Genomic DNA, 17,977 nt, shown 5'->3' on the forward strand with positions numbered 1-17,977 from the left:
GCCAAAGAAGGCAGATATTGTCATACTCTTTCTTCCTTCCTTCCCATATCTCACCATTCTAGTTAGTCTACCTTTTCATTTTCCAGGTGGCCATTCACGAATTTATTTCTCTCAATCCAGCTAGGTGTCATTGAAAAGTAAGATGTTAATTAATTAATGAGGTTTAATGATTGGCCTTTCTCAAGTCATTTACCTTTTCCTCAGACTTTAATGTGCATAAGAAACAACTTGGTCCCAATCTCCAACAATTCCAATTCAATAGGTCTGGGTGGATGCCAGAAATCTGTACTTCTAGCAAGCTGCCCAGAGGATTTCTGATGTTGGTGGTCCCTGTGAGAAAGCCATCCAGATGAACCTCAAGGAATAAAGCCATATTATAAAATCACAAGAAGTAAGAATGGGGAAGGGGACATATTTGGAAGTAGGAGGCCCTCAAATGACATTGAATAATAGGTGGCATATACTTCTGCATAAAGTCCACATAGAGCTCACACTGTTTTTCAGAACTGTTCTTCTCTCCCAGACAGTGGAGTATAAGAATTTAGCCTGTAGGTTCTACAGTCAGACTGACCTGGGTCCAAATCTTGGCTTGGCCAAAAGTCATGTGACTCTAGAAAGTTACTTAATCTCTCCAAGAACCAGTTTTCAACCTTTAAAATGGAGGTGATTTTAATACCTTCCTCATAGTGTTGTTGTGAGTATTAAATGAGATGACAAAAGATTAACACAGCTTCATGTAGATGGCAGATGATTCATAAATGTTAGCTATCATTTTTCTAGGTCCACAATCTGTTATCTGTGTTTTAGAATTCAGTTTTTTTTTAATTTTTGAAAGGTAACACAGAGTTTGTACAGTTTATTATATAACAGTCCCAGTTGTTCCAGGAAAATATCCCATAATTGAGCCATTAATTATTCAGGAAAAATGTAGGAAAAAAAATGTCAGAATATTCATTCTAAAAGAGACAAAGACTAAGTTCATGTCAGTTTAGGTCAGATTTGATATCAAATTAATGAAAAAATACCTCTGCTATAGAGAGCTCTTTGATTTCAGAATCGAAAATAAGAGGTATAGACCTCTCTACCAAATTCTTCTTTTGGTTGGAAGAGTGTGATTATAACTTTTCTTTCTTTGTTCCTGCCTTCTGTCCTTTCCCTCCACCCTCAGCAATTCCAGAATATCTGTAGAGGTCTCCTGTTTCTTTATAGAATTGTATATTCAAGGTTGCAGAGCATTTAATTTTTCTAATTATGTAGCATTGGTGAAACACTTGCCAAAATTATAAGCATTTGCCCAAATGCAAATCATACAATGGCACTCTTATCAATGGTAATTTCTCAATCTCTCAAAGAAAATCTATCTCACCTTATTGTTTTGGAAATTACTCTCCTTTTAGAAGTCAATGGCCTTTATCAGATTGTCCCAGAAGATCCTAGTGTAGAGCATGCCAGTCTGGAGGAGTTCCAGACCTCAGTCTTGAGGAGATAAAGCAGAAACTAAGCTGGAACCTCAAATGCACAGGTTTGGGGAATCAGACTAGTGAGCGTGGACAAGGTCTGACATAAAACTGCATATGTTAAGTTTTTACTTGATTGCCATGTGCTCAATTATAAAAACAACAAGGCAAAAATAAATTTAGTAAACTCTTAAAGGCCATTTTGGTGTTTATGTTCAGTTTGACTTAAAGCCAAGGTTGATAGTTTCCCTGCATGAAACTACTCCATGCTGGAGTCCTCAGAAACTCCATTTGGTGAAGGGCCTGAAGTACACTTCTGCTTATAAGAGAGCTTTATGATTTTACACTACTTTATTTCCGAACTGTTCTTCACTAAACTTTGGAGAAGTCTTCAACTACTGTCATCCAACTACCCAGAGCACTTGCATTTTTGCTCTTGAGCTCCAGACATTCTAAGGGTAGCTCTGGCCATGAAAGCTAAACTGAGACAAAATCAACCCTCAAGAAGTAACCACAGGGGCATACCATTTAGATTTGTTTGGAGATTTGGGTATAACCCTAGCTCTGCCATCATCTGGACTGACAACATTGGGCAAGTTACTTCCTCTATCTTATCTGTACGATGAAGGGAGAGGGTTTCTCAAATTTTATCACATCTAAGAAATTATGATTCAGGAAAGCCAGAAGACCCAGAAATCTGAATTTTTTTTTTATAGACACTCCAAATGATTCTGTGGTAAGAGGTCTTCAGATTTTACCTTAGGAATATTGGGCAACTGACCACACAGAGCTATGACATTTGTCAGAGGTTCTCAAGTTTCAGGGTACATAAGAATCTCTTGGAAGTTTAATATGCAGGTTCTTGGGCTTGACCCCTAGAAGGTGAAACTCATTGGATCTGGGGTGGGACCAGATAATCTGCATTTTAATCAAGCTCTGCAGATGATGCTGATGCGGAAGTTTCTCTGACAGTATTTGAGAAACTCTAGGTTGAATACTCTTAAAAAATGGGCAGAAGACATGAACAGACATTTCTCCAAAGAAGACATACAAATGGCTAACAGACGCATGAAAAAATGTTCGTCATCATTAGCCATCAGGGAGATTCAAATCAAAACCACATTGAGATACCAGCTTACTTACACCAGTTAGAATGGCCAAAATTAACAAGACAGTATCCAATAAGTGTTGGAGAGGGTGTGGAGAAAGGAGAACCCTCTTACACTGTTGATGGGAATGCAAGTTGGTGCAGCCACTTTGGAAAACAGTGTGGAGATGCCTTAAGAAATTAAAAATAGAACTACTCTATGATCCTGCAATTGCACTAGTGGGTATTTACCCCAAAAATACAGATGTAGTGAAAAGAAGGGCCATCTGTACCTCCAATGTTCATAGCAGCAATGGCCACAGTCACCAAACTGTGGAAAGAACCAAGATGCCATTCAACGGACGAATGGATAAAGAAGATATGGTCCATATATATAGTGGAGTATGATGCCTTCATCAGAAAGGATGAATACCCAACTTTTGTATCGACATGAATGGGACTGGAAGAGATAATGATGAGTGAAATAAGTCAAGCAGAGAGAGTCAATTATCATATGGTCACTTACTTGTGGAGCATGAGGAATAACACGGAGGACATGGGGAGATGGAGTGGAGAAGTGAGTTGGGGGAAATTGGAGGGGGAGATAAACCATGAGAGACTGTGGACTCTGAGAAACAAACTGAGGGTTTTGGAGGGGAGGGGATAGAAGGTTGGGTGAGCCTGGTGGTGGGTATTATGGAGGGCTCGTATTGCATGGACCACTGGGTGCGGTGCATAAACAATGAATCTTGGAACACTGAAAGGAAATAAAAGAAAAGAAAAGGAAATGGGGGGAAAAAGAATCTTTCTGCTTTAGCACTATCTATGTTTTTGAAAGTGGAAAATATTTGGCCCCTAAAGTGGCCTGTGAAGCATGTGATATGTGGATTGCTTCCTTCCGAGGCTCTGCCTAAGACTGTATGGTCATGTCTAAACAGTGGTCTAGTGCAGGCCTGGCTCAGGAATGTGAAATGTAGCTGGCTTGGGAATAACAGAGAGGGTGAAAATTGAGCTGACCCTGCTCTCAGGCTCTATGGTTCCTGTTGGGAGGTTTGTACTGCTCTTCTCTGCCTGTGAGTGAGGCAGAAATATCCCTATATTAGAGATAGAACAGCAGCAGCCCAGCTGGGGTCAATCTGGCTACCAGTATGATTCAGACTTCATACCTTCCTTTAACCTTCAACCTTTCTTCTGGCTCAGCTGGCCATGGCCAAGCGGCTTATGAAGTTAAACATGTCATGAACACTCTCTACAAGTGTTCCCTGAGAGTTTCCCGGTTGACCTTTCTAATGTGCATAACATTAGTGGAGCCACACTTGCTCCATCAGCCTTCCTGTTCCATGCGCCTATTTAACATTCTAAGGTTGTATTTCCCTGTCTCCTCCTTCCTCTGCCTTCTCCCCCTTGCCTGCTGTCCCTGCTGGCAGCCATAACAAATGCCTGGATGTTCTTGCTCCTTCACCACCTGGAGCCATGATTGATAACATTGTCCCAGCACTGCCTGACCCATTTGCAGCTTTCTTTTCTCTGTCCTGCAGAGAAGTAGAATTGAAGGAATGGGTGAGTTTTTAGAGGAAGGCAAGAATCTGGAGTCTGGGCAGAGGGTAATACTGGCCACTGGGCAGGAATCATAACACAATAACAGAGTATTATGAATAAAATAGAGTCAATATATAAAAGAGCTACATAGAATCAAAGAAAAACCCCAAAGACAAATTCCATTTTGTCTCTTCACTACACTTGCCTGCTTGGTTCAGTCCCTGAGGGGTACCAACATTATATGGGTGGTAAAATGATAATTTTAGTGGAAGTAGCTGTGTTCTGGAGGTTTGAAAACTCCTGAAGATCAAGGGTGCTAGTACTTAAAGCTTACAGGAGATATTACAACATATGGCAGATAAGCTCTGTAGCAGGATCAAGCCCAAGTCTCATTTCAATCCTGCAAGTGTTGAGGACATGGTGGGCCTCTGACACACTGGAAATGTAGAGGCTTGCATCTGTATTTGGTAATAGTGGAATAGACAAGTTATTTTTGTCCAGTAATATTAGACATTGTGTGGGTCTTTGACGTAATAACACTTACGATTTCTTGAATGCCTAATTTATGTCAGTTTATACACTCTGATACTAGCTGTCTGGAGCCTTATTTAAAAGTATTCTGTACCTGCAGCTTGCCTCACTGATAGAATGCAGTGGAGAACTGTCAGTGTCTGCCACAGACTGGAGGAATAAATGCAATATGTGAAACATACCTCTGCCACCTCTCTACCAGACCACATAATCCTTTTAGCAGTCCTATGAAGTAGGTATAACGATTTGCATTTTACACATAAGGAAATCAAGCCCCTGCCTCCACTTCCAAACATGTAATCATGCCCACTTCTGCTTTTAATCTCTCTCTCCCCTCGTCTGAAAGCCCATTTCTTTTCTCTTCCTATGCCCAGCTCACATTCAGCCTCTTTGATACAACCTCCTCTGACTACTCAGACAATTACTAATATCTCCATCCCCTGAGTTATGGAAGGACACGTGATTGTATGAGCCCTCCAGGGGGAAAACTCTTTTCTTTAAACCCCCATAATACTTTGCACAGGGCTGGTCCCATAAGCTTTATATAAATCTGTGTTGATAGATAGGGCTAGCGGAAAGATAAAAGAATCCCTGCTAGTAGTCTGACATTAAAATTATGATAAGAAAAAGAAGACCTGGAATCTAGTCATGAAAATCTTGTCAAAACAGGAGGAAGCTTATTAAGCAAGCAGGGAATAGAGTCTTAGTAGAAGTGGCTGGGACTTGAGAAGGGCCAGCAAGCATTTGTATCACCAGTTCTTAGCTTTTCATTCCTTTATTTTTCCCTTCTTCCTTAAGCCTAATACATTCGATGATCTTGTTTTTTGCAATCAAAAACAAATGATGGGGTCTGATAAAGACTTCTGTATTACTTCTAGGTTCAAGAAAATAGTCTGAGGTGAAATAGGTGATGGAATTTAAGGAGTGCAATTTTTGTGATGAGCACTGGGTGATGTATAGAATTTTTGAATCACTATATGGTACACCTGAAACTAATACAGCATTTTATGTTAACTATACTGGAATTAAAACTAAAAAATGAACATGTGTTTGCAGTGGTTCAGATTACTAATATCACAAATATCACATAATATAGGAATAAAGCTGCCAGGAGTTCTGAAACTGAAATGCAGAAACATAGATATAACTTAAAAGTTAAGAAAAAAAGGAAGTAGTCTGAGGGGATGTTTTGCATAACTGAATGTGCTCTTTGCTGTGTTTTACAAGAACAATGCAATGAAATATTTTAAATTGGGACCATCTCAGTGAAGCTGGGTTGAGCTATTGCCATAACAATCTAAGCACCATCTAATCAATATGTGAAGATATTAAAAAAGCAACCAAAAAGAAAAAATGAGTTTCCCACACCAGTGAACTTCACTATGTGAACACAGATTCAGATATCTTAAAAATCACTTTAATATGCATTACTTCATTTAATCCTAATTACAATTTTGCCATTTTCTAGGCCAGAAAACCAGGGCACTGAGATATTAAGTTAAATCAAGGGGCAAGGAGGAAGTGTGATACATGTATAACTGTCTCTGAAGGACTCATGCAGAATACTTGCTCTCAGGGCCAAGGGAAGAACTAACTGAAGATACCTTTGGGAAGGTGGGGTGGAGATGGGATGACTATTTCCACCAAGTCAACTATGAGTTCCACATCATTGGAAAAATGTAAGCAAAGTTAGGATTACCACCTGGCAAGGACTTAGAGTAGGGACTCCCAAGAGTCAGGTAAGAAAGTATCATAAGGATGATCTAGTCCTTCCAAAACTATAGATTCTATAACTTGCTTGAGAACACAGGTGAAATGTGGGTGCTGACACTGACTGGGAGTTGTATGCAATTTGGAATCTGATCTTCAGATCCACAACGAATGTAACCTATCTTGTTCATGTACCTGCAAACCCCTATTTCTGTAGAGGACTCATTGGCTAAGATACAGCAGGCCTTGTTTATCAGTTTGAGGGCTTAGCTTGGCTTCTCCATCCGTTCCCAATGTTCCCAACGTTTCAAACAGTATATGCTGTTTTGAGTAAACAATTAGGGGAAGAGTGGAAAAATTCTGATCTGCAGATCTCAAATAGTCATAAAATTAGCCCTTTAAGTTTGAAATGAAAGGTCTTCTCCTGCATTCGGGCTCCCTGCTGTCTCTTTCATCTTTAATTCATTAAGTGCAATTCACTTAGTGCTGAATACCACTTACAACTGATGAGCTGACAGAGTTTAAACCACTTAGATTTAAACTTTTTTCATTTTCAGGTCCCTGTGGTGTGTGTGCAAACTGTGGCCCTATTCAAGTTGGGTAAAACTTAATATAAGCAACTTAGTATGTATCATGTTTTTCAATTACAAGAAGACTTCTTGTAGTCACAGTTTAGAGATGAAAAATTTGAGGCTCGATAAATGGAAAATGATTTGGGTCATGTTTATGACTTTCTTTGCTAAGTTCCAATTCCAAACCCTTTCTTGTCAGCCCTTCTTTCCCCTCCCACCCTTGACTATGAGTAAACAAGCAATACAGGGATTATAGAGTATAGTGCAGAAGTAACCTTTTAACGTCATTCAATAATTGGTAACATCCCACATGTATGCAGAGCATTTTATGTGATCTAAGTATTCTCCTCCCATCTCATCATCATTTTGACAAACTATGAAGTATGCCAGGTACTCAACACTCCCTCCAACAGATAAAGAGTTGTCTAAGGACATATTACTGTTTAGTATTAGATCTTGGACTAGAATACTTAACTCTTGTTCATAACACTATGTCCTGGAAATAGTTTGAAGCAGTATCTGGCAAACTTGGAAAAAAAAAAACAAATGTGAAATAATCCACATAAGAGTTGTTTAAAGATATGGCATTTTCAACTTCTCTCAAGTGAAAACAGGAGAATTACTTAACCTCTTATGTGTTATGCTCCAAACAGAATCAGTCACAGTAGATTCTGGGAGATATGAAAAGATGAAATGAGAAGAGTTGGGATTCTTTAGTACCCCAAGCAGCAGCAGTAACCCTAATTCTGTGCTCTTATTGATAAATTGCTCTATTTTCACTGGCTGACATTCTCCAACCCTTTGACACTGGGACAGACACAGAGTGGTATAGAGTTTTGGGCGCTGCCAGTTGAGAGTTGTGTAAACTTAAGCAAACTAATCTCTTTGAGTTTCATTTTCTTTTTTTTTTCTTTTGAACTTCATTTTCTTTATCATAGATGGGACCAATAATATCTACCACAGAGGGCTATTCATTTACTCATATGATAAATTTTATTGAATGTCTATTATATGCCAGGCACTGTGTTGGGAACTGGGAAATAGTAATAAGCCCACATAGACTCATGGGCATTCTAGAATTACTAAAGTAATGTGTGCAAACTGCTTGTCACAGTACCTTCTCATAACAGCAATTTAGATCAATGATAGCTATTATTTTAATAGTATAAGACAGAAGGTTTTGGCAGTTAAGAGCCCAGACCTAGGTAGTAGTTACAGTTCAGACTATTAGCTCCATAGATTAGTTATTAGTACTTGGGCAAGTTTTTGAACCTCACATACCTCAATTTTCTCACCTGTAAAATAACTAATAATGATTGTAACTGTTTTATAAGTTTGGGAAGATCAGATAAGGATGAATGAGAAACTTACAGCAAGTCTTCCTCCGTCTAAAAGTTAATGACTCAAGACTGAAACAAGTCTAGTTGGATCAAAAATAAAAAGCCTTTCAAGGAGAGTGTTTCTTGAGCTGCTTGAAATTTGTCTAGAGCAAAAAGAAAAGTGAACGGAAAAACTATTGTTAGAAGGGCTGATAACTCTGATGACATTCTAAGTACAGATATGACAGGGAAATAGCTTATAGTTGACACACAAACAGTTCCCTTCCTCACATCCATCACAGGTGAGAAAATGCTGTCATTATATGTGTGGTCTTTGCTTTTAATATGCTCAAAATACCCCCTTTGCAAAGCCCTTCTGTCTTGAGCCCCAGATTTCAGCAAAGCCAAGGCTTCTTCTCTCATCTTGCTTGTAGATCATATTTCCAGTAAGGTTTAGTTTTTTCTACCTACTTGTATTTCTGTGTTCTTGATGACCTATGTATCTAGGATGGTGCTGCCATTAGCATTTGGAGTCCCGAAAGGATAACTGGGGATACAAAGGGACCAAAAGCAACAGGACCTTGCAAGAAGCTAGCCCCTGCCTGGCTTTTAAAAAAAAAAAATCTGTGGATATATTGGGAGTATAACTTATACAAAATAAAATTCAATTTAAAATATACAGATTATGAGTTTTGATAAATATATACATATGTGTAACCACTCCTGTATTTGGCTTATAGAATATTTCCATAACCTCCAAAATTATGTCATGTTTCTTTGTAGTCAGTTCCCACGTCCCTGGTCCCAGGGAACTATGAATCTACTTTCTGCTTTTATAGATTTGTCTTTTCTGGACATTTCACATAAATGTGATCATACAATATGTGGTCTTTTGTGATGGGCTTCTTTCACTTAGCATAATTCTGAGGTTCATCCATGTCATGGATATATCAGAACTTCATATTTTTTTATTGCCAGAAAGAGTCTATTATGTTGTTACATTACATCTTGTTTCACCTTGTTGATGAACATTTGAGTTGTTTCCAGATTGGGGACATTACAAATAAAGCTGCTATGAACAATAGTGTAGAAGTCTGTGTGCATACATATATTTTCATTTTTTCTTGGGTTAAATACCTAGGAGTAAGTCATGTGGTAAGACTGTTTAACTTTATAAGATACTGAAAATTATTTCCTAAAGTGACTATACCATTTTGCATTCTTACCAGCAATATATGAGTATTCCCATCATACACTCTTGCTAACACTTGGCATTGTCAGTTTTTTACATTTTATTATTGTGTGTTTTTATAAAAGACCCTGAAGGGTCAGGGCACCTGGGTGGCTCAGTTTGTTAAGCATCTGCCTTTGGCTCAGGTCATGATCCCAGGGTCCTGGGATCAAGCCTTGCATCAGGCTCCTTGCTCAGAGGGGAACCTCCTTCTCCCTCTCCCTCTGCCTGCAACTCCCCCTGCTTGTGCTCTCGCTCTGTCAAACAAATAAACAAAATCTTAAAAAAAAAAAAAAGGGAGAGAGAGAGAGAGAGAGAAGATGCTGTAAGGCCATGAGTCATTTGTTCTTTCTCCTATTGGCTGTTCATTATTATCCCTATCTTTACATCCTTCAAAGAATATTGTATGAAATGGGAGAAGATGCATTAAGGGTAGGACATCAGGAAAGCTGCCTTTACCTATCCAAAGAGTCTTCATGGGGACAAGGAAGCAATCTAGGTCTATGAAGAAAAAATATCAATAGTATGGAAGCTACAAAGAGGCAGATTTGGGATTCCTACAGCATAGAACTTTCTAAAGTTTACAACTGTCTAACAATAAAGTACACTTCATTAAGAAAGGGGTTTTCTATCACTGGAGGTATTTAAGTAATAATTGGATGAATACTTTAGGGGATTTTCTGAAATACATAAAGGTTGAATGAACATCCTCAAATGTTTCTATGAGCGTGTGAAGTAAACAATATTGAAATTTTGTGACTTCGGACTCTCTGTTCTCTGCTTTTTCACCTGGACTTCTGGCTAGCCCATAGTCCTTAAAGCCCTGAATGTCTGGAAATCAATCCTCACTAGAGTAAGCTGAAGGTCTCCCTTTTCCAGTATCTGAGTTATAGTACATTCCTCAAATAAGAAATTATAATGATAGAATTTCAGGCAAACTAACAACCAGTGAGTAATATATTTTGGCTAGAATCTCTTACCTGTCACCACTCACATTAGACATAGCACCTCTGGATCATTATGCAGTATATCTACAGGCTAATAATGTGAGACTTGAAAGAAGTCAAAAAGAAAGGAAACAAAACTCCCAAATACGATTTTCAAAGCAGGGCAATGGATGAGGACTAACAAACTCATTCTCAGCTTGGTTTTCACATCCGCATAGACCTATCCAAAATTGTCCATGTGCCAACTCTTTTTTTATTTCCAACACCCTCTTGCGCTGATATGGTACTGTATGTTTTTAGAATAGTGCTTACATCGACTGACAGCATACACACACACACACACACACATGCACACACCCATCAGGAATGATGTATCTTTTATTCATCTTCACACTTTAAATGTCTGTCAGACTGTTAAGTCATCCTATCTTCTGTAAGGGTGTATCACTGTAAAGGAAACTGGTTGTGACTTGCCACCAGGCCTCAGGGATTCAGTCTGCAGGGAGACCCTGAAAATCTGTGCCAGAGTAAAATGTCACCAAGCCACATGATCCCCTTCTTCATAAAATAAACCAAGAAAGAAATAGGATGGAATTGCATCAAGGAAATGTTTATTTAGATCTGGAGATGAACTTGTGTACATGAGTAAACAAAAAATGGAATCAGTATACTCAGGGATGGCTAAAGCACCAGCTATGAAATGGATTTGTGTTGACTTATAGTGGAGGCAGGGCACTGCTCTAGGTGGCCTCAAGTGTATTTGTCATAGTGGCAGTGATATAGAGGACCCTTTGTGTTCCTCTTCCTTTCATCTTTTTTTTTCTGCCTATATGGCTTTTAATTGTTCTCATATGAAAATATCACTTAAAAGTGTATTGGCAGATTATTTTTCAAAATCCTGAGAGAAGCATCTATGGGTAGCATCATCTTGAAATATGAAATCCCCTCATCTAGGTCATTTCAGGAAGATAATGGAGACACAGAGAGGGAATATGATTGACTCTCAGTGATTGTAGGTGAAAGAAATGGAACTCTTAATTTTTTTATCATATTCAACCCCATGCCCCAGAGTACTGAAAGTCTATGTATTGACAGTGGTGGAAGCCATGGTTTTGAATAATTCAGTCAACTTTGGCCATCTTTACAGAAGATAAATGAATGCTGAAAATTGGCCATTAACTTCACCATGGATGTAGAGTGTTTTAGACACAAGATTGCACACCAGCTCTCCATATCCCTATCTTTGATTTGGTGGTGTAAATGAGGGGTTAATCTGCTGAAAGCCCTTATGAATCAGTGTGAGTTGAGGCCTACCAGTGAAGACTCTGAGGAGATAGAGCTATGAAAAACTAGGGAAAGCTAATAGTTTTACTTCCTGATTCTGGGTTCTCTATGGGCATTAGCTTCCCCAGTTATTATTAAATTAAAACTTGGTAGCTTCCATGATCTCCCAAGTGACTGAACTTTGCTGGGTTCAGAACCCACACTTCACACCACAGGTTTTACTACTTAATGGAGGAAGAGCAACATGAAACACAAACTCATTTTAATTGAACAGCTTCTCTGGCTTTATCAGCAGATTAGTTTGGAAAGAATCTTTGTTCAAAGTTCTGGGTAGTTAGTATGACAACTAGCTAATCCTGGCTTAAAATAAATATATTTATTGAATCTCTGGGAAATCCACAGGATCCAGGGTCATGAACCCAAGTACTTGTGTTCATAAAGATGAGTAAGAACCTTACAAAAACAAAAATCATCTTCGGGAAAAAAAAAAAAAAACAAGTGTTCAGTTGTTGCAGACCCATAATCTTTTATACCAGCTTACACAATGGGCACTGGGCCCATCCCCAACAGCATTAAAAGAATCTAAACACCCGATGTATATGGGTTCCAACGAAAGACAACAAATAAACTCCATAACGACCACAACCACCACTTACAGAATACTTACCTGGGGACAAACACTGCATTCTCTTTATATCATTAATTTAATTTAATCATGAAAATAAACTAATGAAGGCATTCTTAGCCTCATTTGAAGAAATTGAACCTGAAAGATTGGTTACTTGCCTGGTTCCACAGTAAGTTGAAGAGCTGAGATTCAGACCTAAGTCTATCTGACACAAAAGCCAATATTTTTAACTGATTATGCTGAACTGCTTGGTAGAGATGATCTGGTAACATATACACTGACTTTGAGGTTAAGAATCAATTTTTAAGTTGGTGGAAGCCCTTGAGTTCCTAATTTGTTCTCTCTGCATCCTTCTATTCATTATCTACCATTCTACTGTTCCCTTGTTCTTTCCCCAGGAAAAGATACAGAAATTTGGGATGACTGAGATAGGAAAGCAGGCAGGAGCCAATGGTCAACATAGATATGGAGGAATTTTTGTGGAATTTGTTCATAATTTTCATGTATTATAATAATCTGAAAGACACTGATTATTTCTGCTTTATAGATGCTGAATCCAGAGGATAGAGTGTATACTATGGGACCCAAATGCCCTCAACACTAGTCCATATTTCTTTTTTTTATAATTTAAAAAAATTTTTTATAAACATATAATGTATTATTAGCCCCAGGGGTACAGGTCTGTGAATCGCCAAGTTTACACACTTCGCAGCACTCACCATAACACATACCCTCCCCAATGTCCATAACCTCACCACCCTCTCTCTTCCCCCCTCCCCCCAGCAATCCTCAGTTTGTTTTGTGAGATTAAGAGTCTCATGGTTTGTCTCCCTCCGGATGCCATCTTGTTTCTTATTTAATAGGCTACCCTGTGACTGTCTTCCGGGTTTCCTGTTGACTGATGTGTTTTTCTCAGTGATGAGGAAAACCCATATAGTACAATTAGTGTTTGGAGCCTCTTTTTGCTAGCGTAAAGGGACAGAATGAAAGTTATACTGAACAACAGAGGTTCACAGGTTTTATGTCTCACATATGGGGTGCTAGAGAAGCCAGGGGAAATTTACTCTGGCAGGTACATAATGGAAAAATATTCCTCCTTTCACAATTGAAGGAAAAGTGATTTAACAGGGGCCACAAAGGAATCCTCTGGGTATTCCATATCTCTGATCGATCTCTATAAATACAGATATAGAACAGAGAAACAAATCATATTTGCTTTCAGAAACACTGTTCTGTGTTCATAAGGAGACCGGTAATTTTATGAGACCTATTGATTTTTCCTAAAATAGTATGATTTAGTCTTGAACTCCCATGCTCACAGCTGAGGAGATGAGTGGTTGGCACTTTCAATTATGAAGATTTTTTTTTCATTGAGAGACCCAGAGGAACTTTTTTTTTTTAATATCTATGACTTCTCCACTCAATCTTCACAATTCCTCATTAAATATCCACAGCAAATCGGCTTTGATACAGAGAAAATGAGCAAAGTCAATTGGAAGAAGAAAACTCTAGTATGGTATTTATAATAAAATAACAAAACTACAAAAAGATTTTTCACAGATATTAAATTTATTATGTAATTCAAAGCAAACATATATTTTAAATTAAGTTAGTATTTTCAAGAATTGGATGAGATGGCATTAAAAGTTTAAACTTGACCATTTGATAAATATCTTCCCTAAAGGGGTAAAGAGAGAAATATGGTGGGTATCTTTGGATTTAATAATCTAATATATTATCATATCCTTAAGAAATAGAGGGAGGTTGGGGGGAATGGGTTAAACAGGTGGGGTATTAAGGAAGGCACTGTTGTGATGAGCACCAGGTGTTGCATGTAAGTGATGAATCACTAAATTCTACACCTGAAACTAATATTGCACTGTATGTTAATGCTGGAATTTAAGTAAAAACTTGGAAAAAAGAAAAGGTTTAAAAAAGAAATTTTCAAAATCTTTCTTTATGCTTTGTCAATAGTTCTCAAGACAACATTGCTTGGCTCATTTTAGATTCTTTCTAGCTTCCTCCTCACACTGGGTTTTCTTCAGCCTCCTCTCTGGCACCTCCTAAATCTTCTGCTTTCCTTCCACCTCCATCTTTCCTACCATAAATGAGCTCAAATCCAAAGGAAGCCAATTACTGGAGATGTGTCATGAGTGCATGGAGGGCTTGTTAGCAATCACTTCTTTCAAAATTGTTTCCTTTATGAACTATAATTTCCAAAAATGAAAAAAAAAAAATCTCGCAAAAGACTGTAATGTTATTTCATAAAACTCTCAAGGAGATCAGAATAGTAACTGCATAAAAGTTGGGCCATAAATTATAAACAATCACAGACGTGCCAAACACATGAAACTGTCTCCTTCAGAAAAAAGCAAATGGATACATAGCTGATATTCAAATCTGAGTATGTTTTGAAGAATAATTCAAACATGTATAAGAGATTATGAGTATTTCGAATGCTTGGTAGTGTTGATGGAGGATGAGTATTGGTGTGGCTTTACTTATGGATTCAGCTGGTAGAGAAGATACATGGTGGGCCTGGAGAGTCCAAAAGCCAACAGTAATTTTGTACCTAAAATTTCCAGCTTTACATTGTTTCTAGTCTGGCATTTAAGGAATTTAGAAGTTGCCACTCTATTTTAACAACAAGTAAAAAGCTGAACAAACTAAAAAAAAAATATATATGATTAACTCTTCTTAGTTCTGGCAAAGAAGTGAGGTCATAGGGCAAACCACTGCCCCCCAAGATGAGAGATACATGGAGGATGCAGAGAATCAGCTTACTGGAGTAAAAACCTCCATGGGAATCACTACTGGGTAAAAAAATTTGGATTATAATTGAAAAATCTCTGGAAACTCAATGTAGATAACTCTAAGAGTTAAAAATTCCAGGGAAACCAACCATAGGAGAGCCCACATTTTTATGAGTTTTACCTCCAGAAGTTCCATTTGACTCTCACAGTGGATGAAGGAGGAAAATTCCCTTATGCTTCTATCTGGAGTGGAAAAGAAATGACTATGAAATATGCCAGAGCATTCTATTCTTCTTAACAAGTCTTGCCCTCAGGAGAAACTATTTCACCAGATCCTAACCTCCTGGGGTTTTATCGAGATCTAACTTACCTGGGGAAAGTGAAATAACCAGTGTTACTCCTCTCTAGTTTTCCACACAGGGTAAAGGAAATATACAACTCCAGTCCCCTCCAGCCATCCCGTCCCACTTAAGGGGAGAAGAAAAGTCCTGGGAAGCACTGGAGAATTTCCCAGTCCAGAAGCATAGGTCTTCAAAAGACTGAAGCTTAATTATAGGACTATAGAACACTTCCCCTCTCCTGACAGTTTGCCACTACGTTATTAAAATCCTATTTACTGCAGTTTCTTTTACGTAGTATAACATGTTTACCTCTAAACAAAAATTATGAAGCATACTAAAAGGTAAAAAAAAAAAAAAACAGTTAGAAGACACTGAACAAGCATCAGAACTAAAGTCAGATATGGCAGTAATGTTATAGTTATCAGGACAAGAATTAAAAAAAAAAAGTCTATTGTCAATATGCTAAAGACTTTGATGGAAAATGTAGATAAATTGCAAAAAATGGGTAATGTAGGCAGAGAAACAGAAATTCCAAGAGAGAATCAAATAGAAATGTTAGAGCTCAAAAGCACTGTAACAGAAATAAAGAATCCTTTTGATAGCCTCATTAATAGAGTAAATAGAGCTATGGGAGAATCTCTGAGATGGAGATCAAGGGATGACAATAGGGACTTTCAAACTTCCAAAACTGAAAAACAAAGAAAAAAACCTGAAAAAAACCCCGAACAGAATGTTCAAGAACTGTGTGACATTACAAACGGTGTAATTTATACACATTAATGGGAATACCAGAAGAAAGAAAGGAAAAGAACCAATATTTGTTGCAATAATGACTTAGGATTTACCCCAAATTAATGACACCAAACTAAAGATCCAGAAAGCTCAACAAACACTAATCAAGGTGAACACAATGCCTTCACCAAAATGCCACACCTAGACATATCATTTTCAAATTTCAGAAGTCAAAGACAAAATATTTTGAAAGAAGCCAGAGGAAAAAACACTTTACCTATAGAGGAACAAGGATAAGAATTATGTCTGACTTCCCAGAAACCATGCAAACAACAAAAGAATAGAGTAAAATATTGAAGTATTGAAAGGAAAAAAAAAAACTTAGAATTTTGTATCCCATGAAATTATCCTCTAAAAGTAAAGGAGAAATAAAGACTTTTTCTAAGAAAAATTGAGGGAATTTATTGCCAGTAGAAATGCCTCGAAAGAATTTCTTTAAATAAGAGAATGATATAGGCAGAAACTGAGATCTGTATAAGGAAAGAATATGAAAGAATGAAGGCAAAATGAAAATTTTATTTTTTTATCTTTAATTGTTTTTAAAAAATAAGTTTGTTCAAAATAATAGCAACAATATATTCAATTTTTTATGCTTATGTACATATATTTGCTTATGTATGATATATATATAAGTGAAATGAATGACAACAATAATACAAGGGATGGGAGGAATGAATTAGGAATATTTTTTTAAGGTACTTGTACTACCAATGAACTGGTATAGTTTTATTTGAAAGTGGACTTGGATTTATTATAACAGTATATTGTAAACTTTAGGACAACCACTAAATAAAGTTTAAAAAAATCTACAGTTGATATACTAAGGAAGAATAGAAAAGGGAGTCATATATAATATCCAAAACTGCGAAAGGCAGAAAAAGTGTGGAAAAAATAGTAGGAACAAAAAAAAGGGAAACAAGTAGAAAACAATAACAAATATGGTAGATATTAATCCAATGGTATCAATCAACACCTTAAATATCAATGGTCTAAATGTACCAATTGAAAGACAGAGAAGGTCATGGTGGATTAAAAAACAAGGCCCAACTATATGTTGTTTACAAGAAACCCAATTTAAATATAAAGACTCATAGATTAAAGGTAAATGGCTGTGAAGCAAATAATAACATTATATGTTTATAAAAAAAAAAAAACCCACACACTTCATCCAGCCCCTAGCGGGGGAAAAAGTAAATGGCTGGAGAAAGGTATACATGCTAACCTTAATCAAAAGAAAGTAGAAATAGCAATATATATTTCAAACAAAGCAGAAAATAATCAAGGATAAAAAGGGACATTATATAATGATAAAGAGGTTGATTCTCCAAGAAGACATGATAATACTTAACATGTATGTATCTAAAAAGTGAGCCAGCAAAAACTGTGAGGCAAAAACTGATAGAAATGTAAGAAAAAGCAGATTAATCGACTACAAAGTTTGAAGAGTTCAATGCCCCTCTGCTGGGCAGATCCAGTAGACAGACAGATCCAGCAGACAGAAAATCAAAAAGTCAGGATAACTCAACCATACTATCAGTCAAGTGGATATAATGGACATATATAAATTACTTTATTCAAAAACAGCCATGTACATATTCTTCTTAAATGCACATGAAACATTAAACAAGATAGACCACATCCTGGGCCATAAAACACTAGCAAATCTAAAACTCAAACAATGTCTTCTTTCAGACCACACTGAAATTAAATAGAAATCCATAATAAAAAGATGGCTAGAAAATTCCCCAAGTACTTGGAAATTAAGGAACACACTTCTAAATAACAG

The 17,977-nt window shown here is 37.3% G+C and overlaps 1 protein-coding gene across 6 annotated transcripts in view; it reads right to left on the minus strand.

The window, feature by feature from the left end:
• The window catches only part of RTL4 (retrotransposon Gag like 4), a 365,948-nt gene that overhangs the window by 5,654 nt on the left and 342,317 nt on the right, over positions 1-17,977 (minus strand). For 2 of the 6 annotated variants that reach the window (XM_082716423.1, XM_082716420.1), the window contains one exon: positions 194-330. The exons of 3 other annotated variants lie outside the window; for them this stretch is intronic. The gene's annotated coding sequence lies outside the window, so the exon portion shown is untranslated. Of the gene's footprint in view, positions 1-71; positions 144-193; positions 331-17,977 lie in introns of those variants that run through there. One more of the 6 variants, XM_082716425.1, reaches the window with a different exon arrangement.

The sequence above is a fragment of the Mustela nivalis genome (genome assembly GCF_964662115.1).
Source record: "Mustela nivalis genome assembly, chromosome: X".
In the NCBI taxonomy this organism is placed as follows: domain Eukaryota; kingdom Metazoa; phylum Chordata; class Mammalia; order Carnivora; family Mustelidae; genus Mustela; species Mustela nivalis.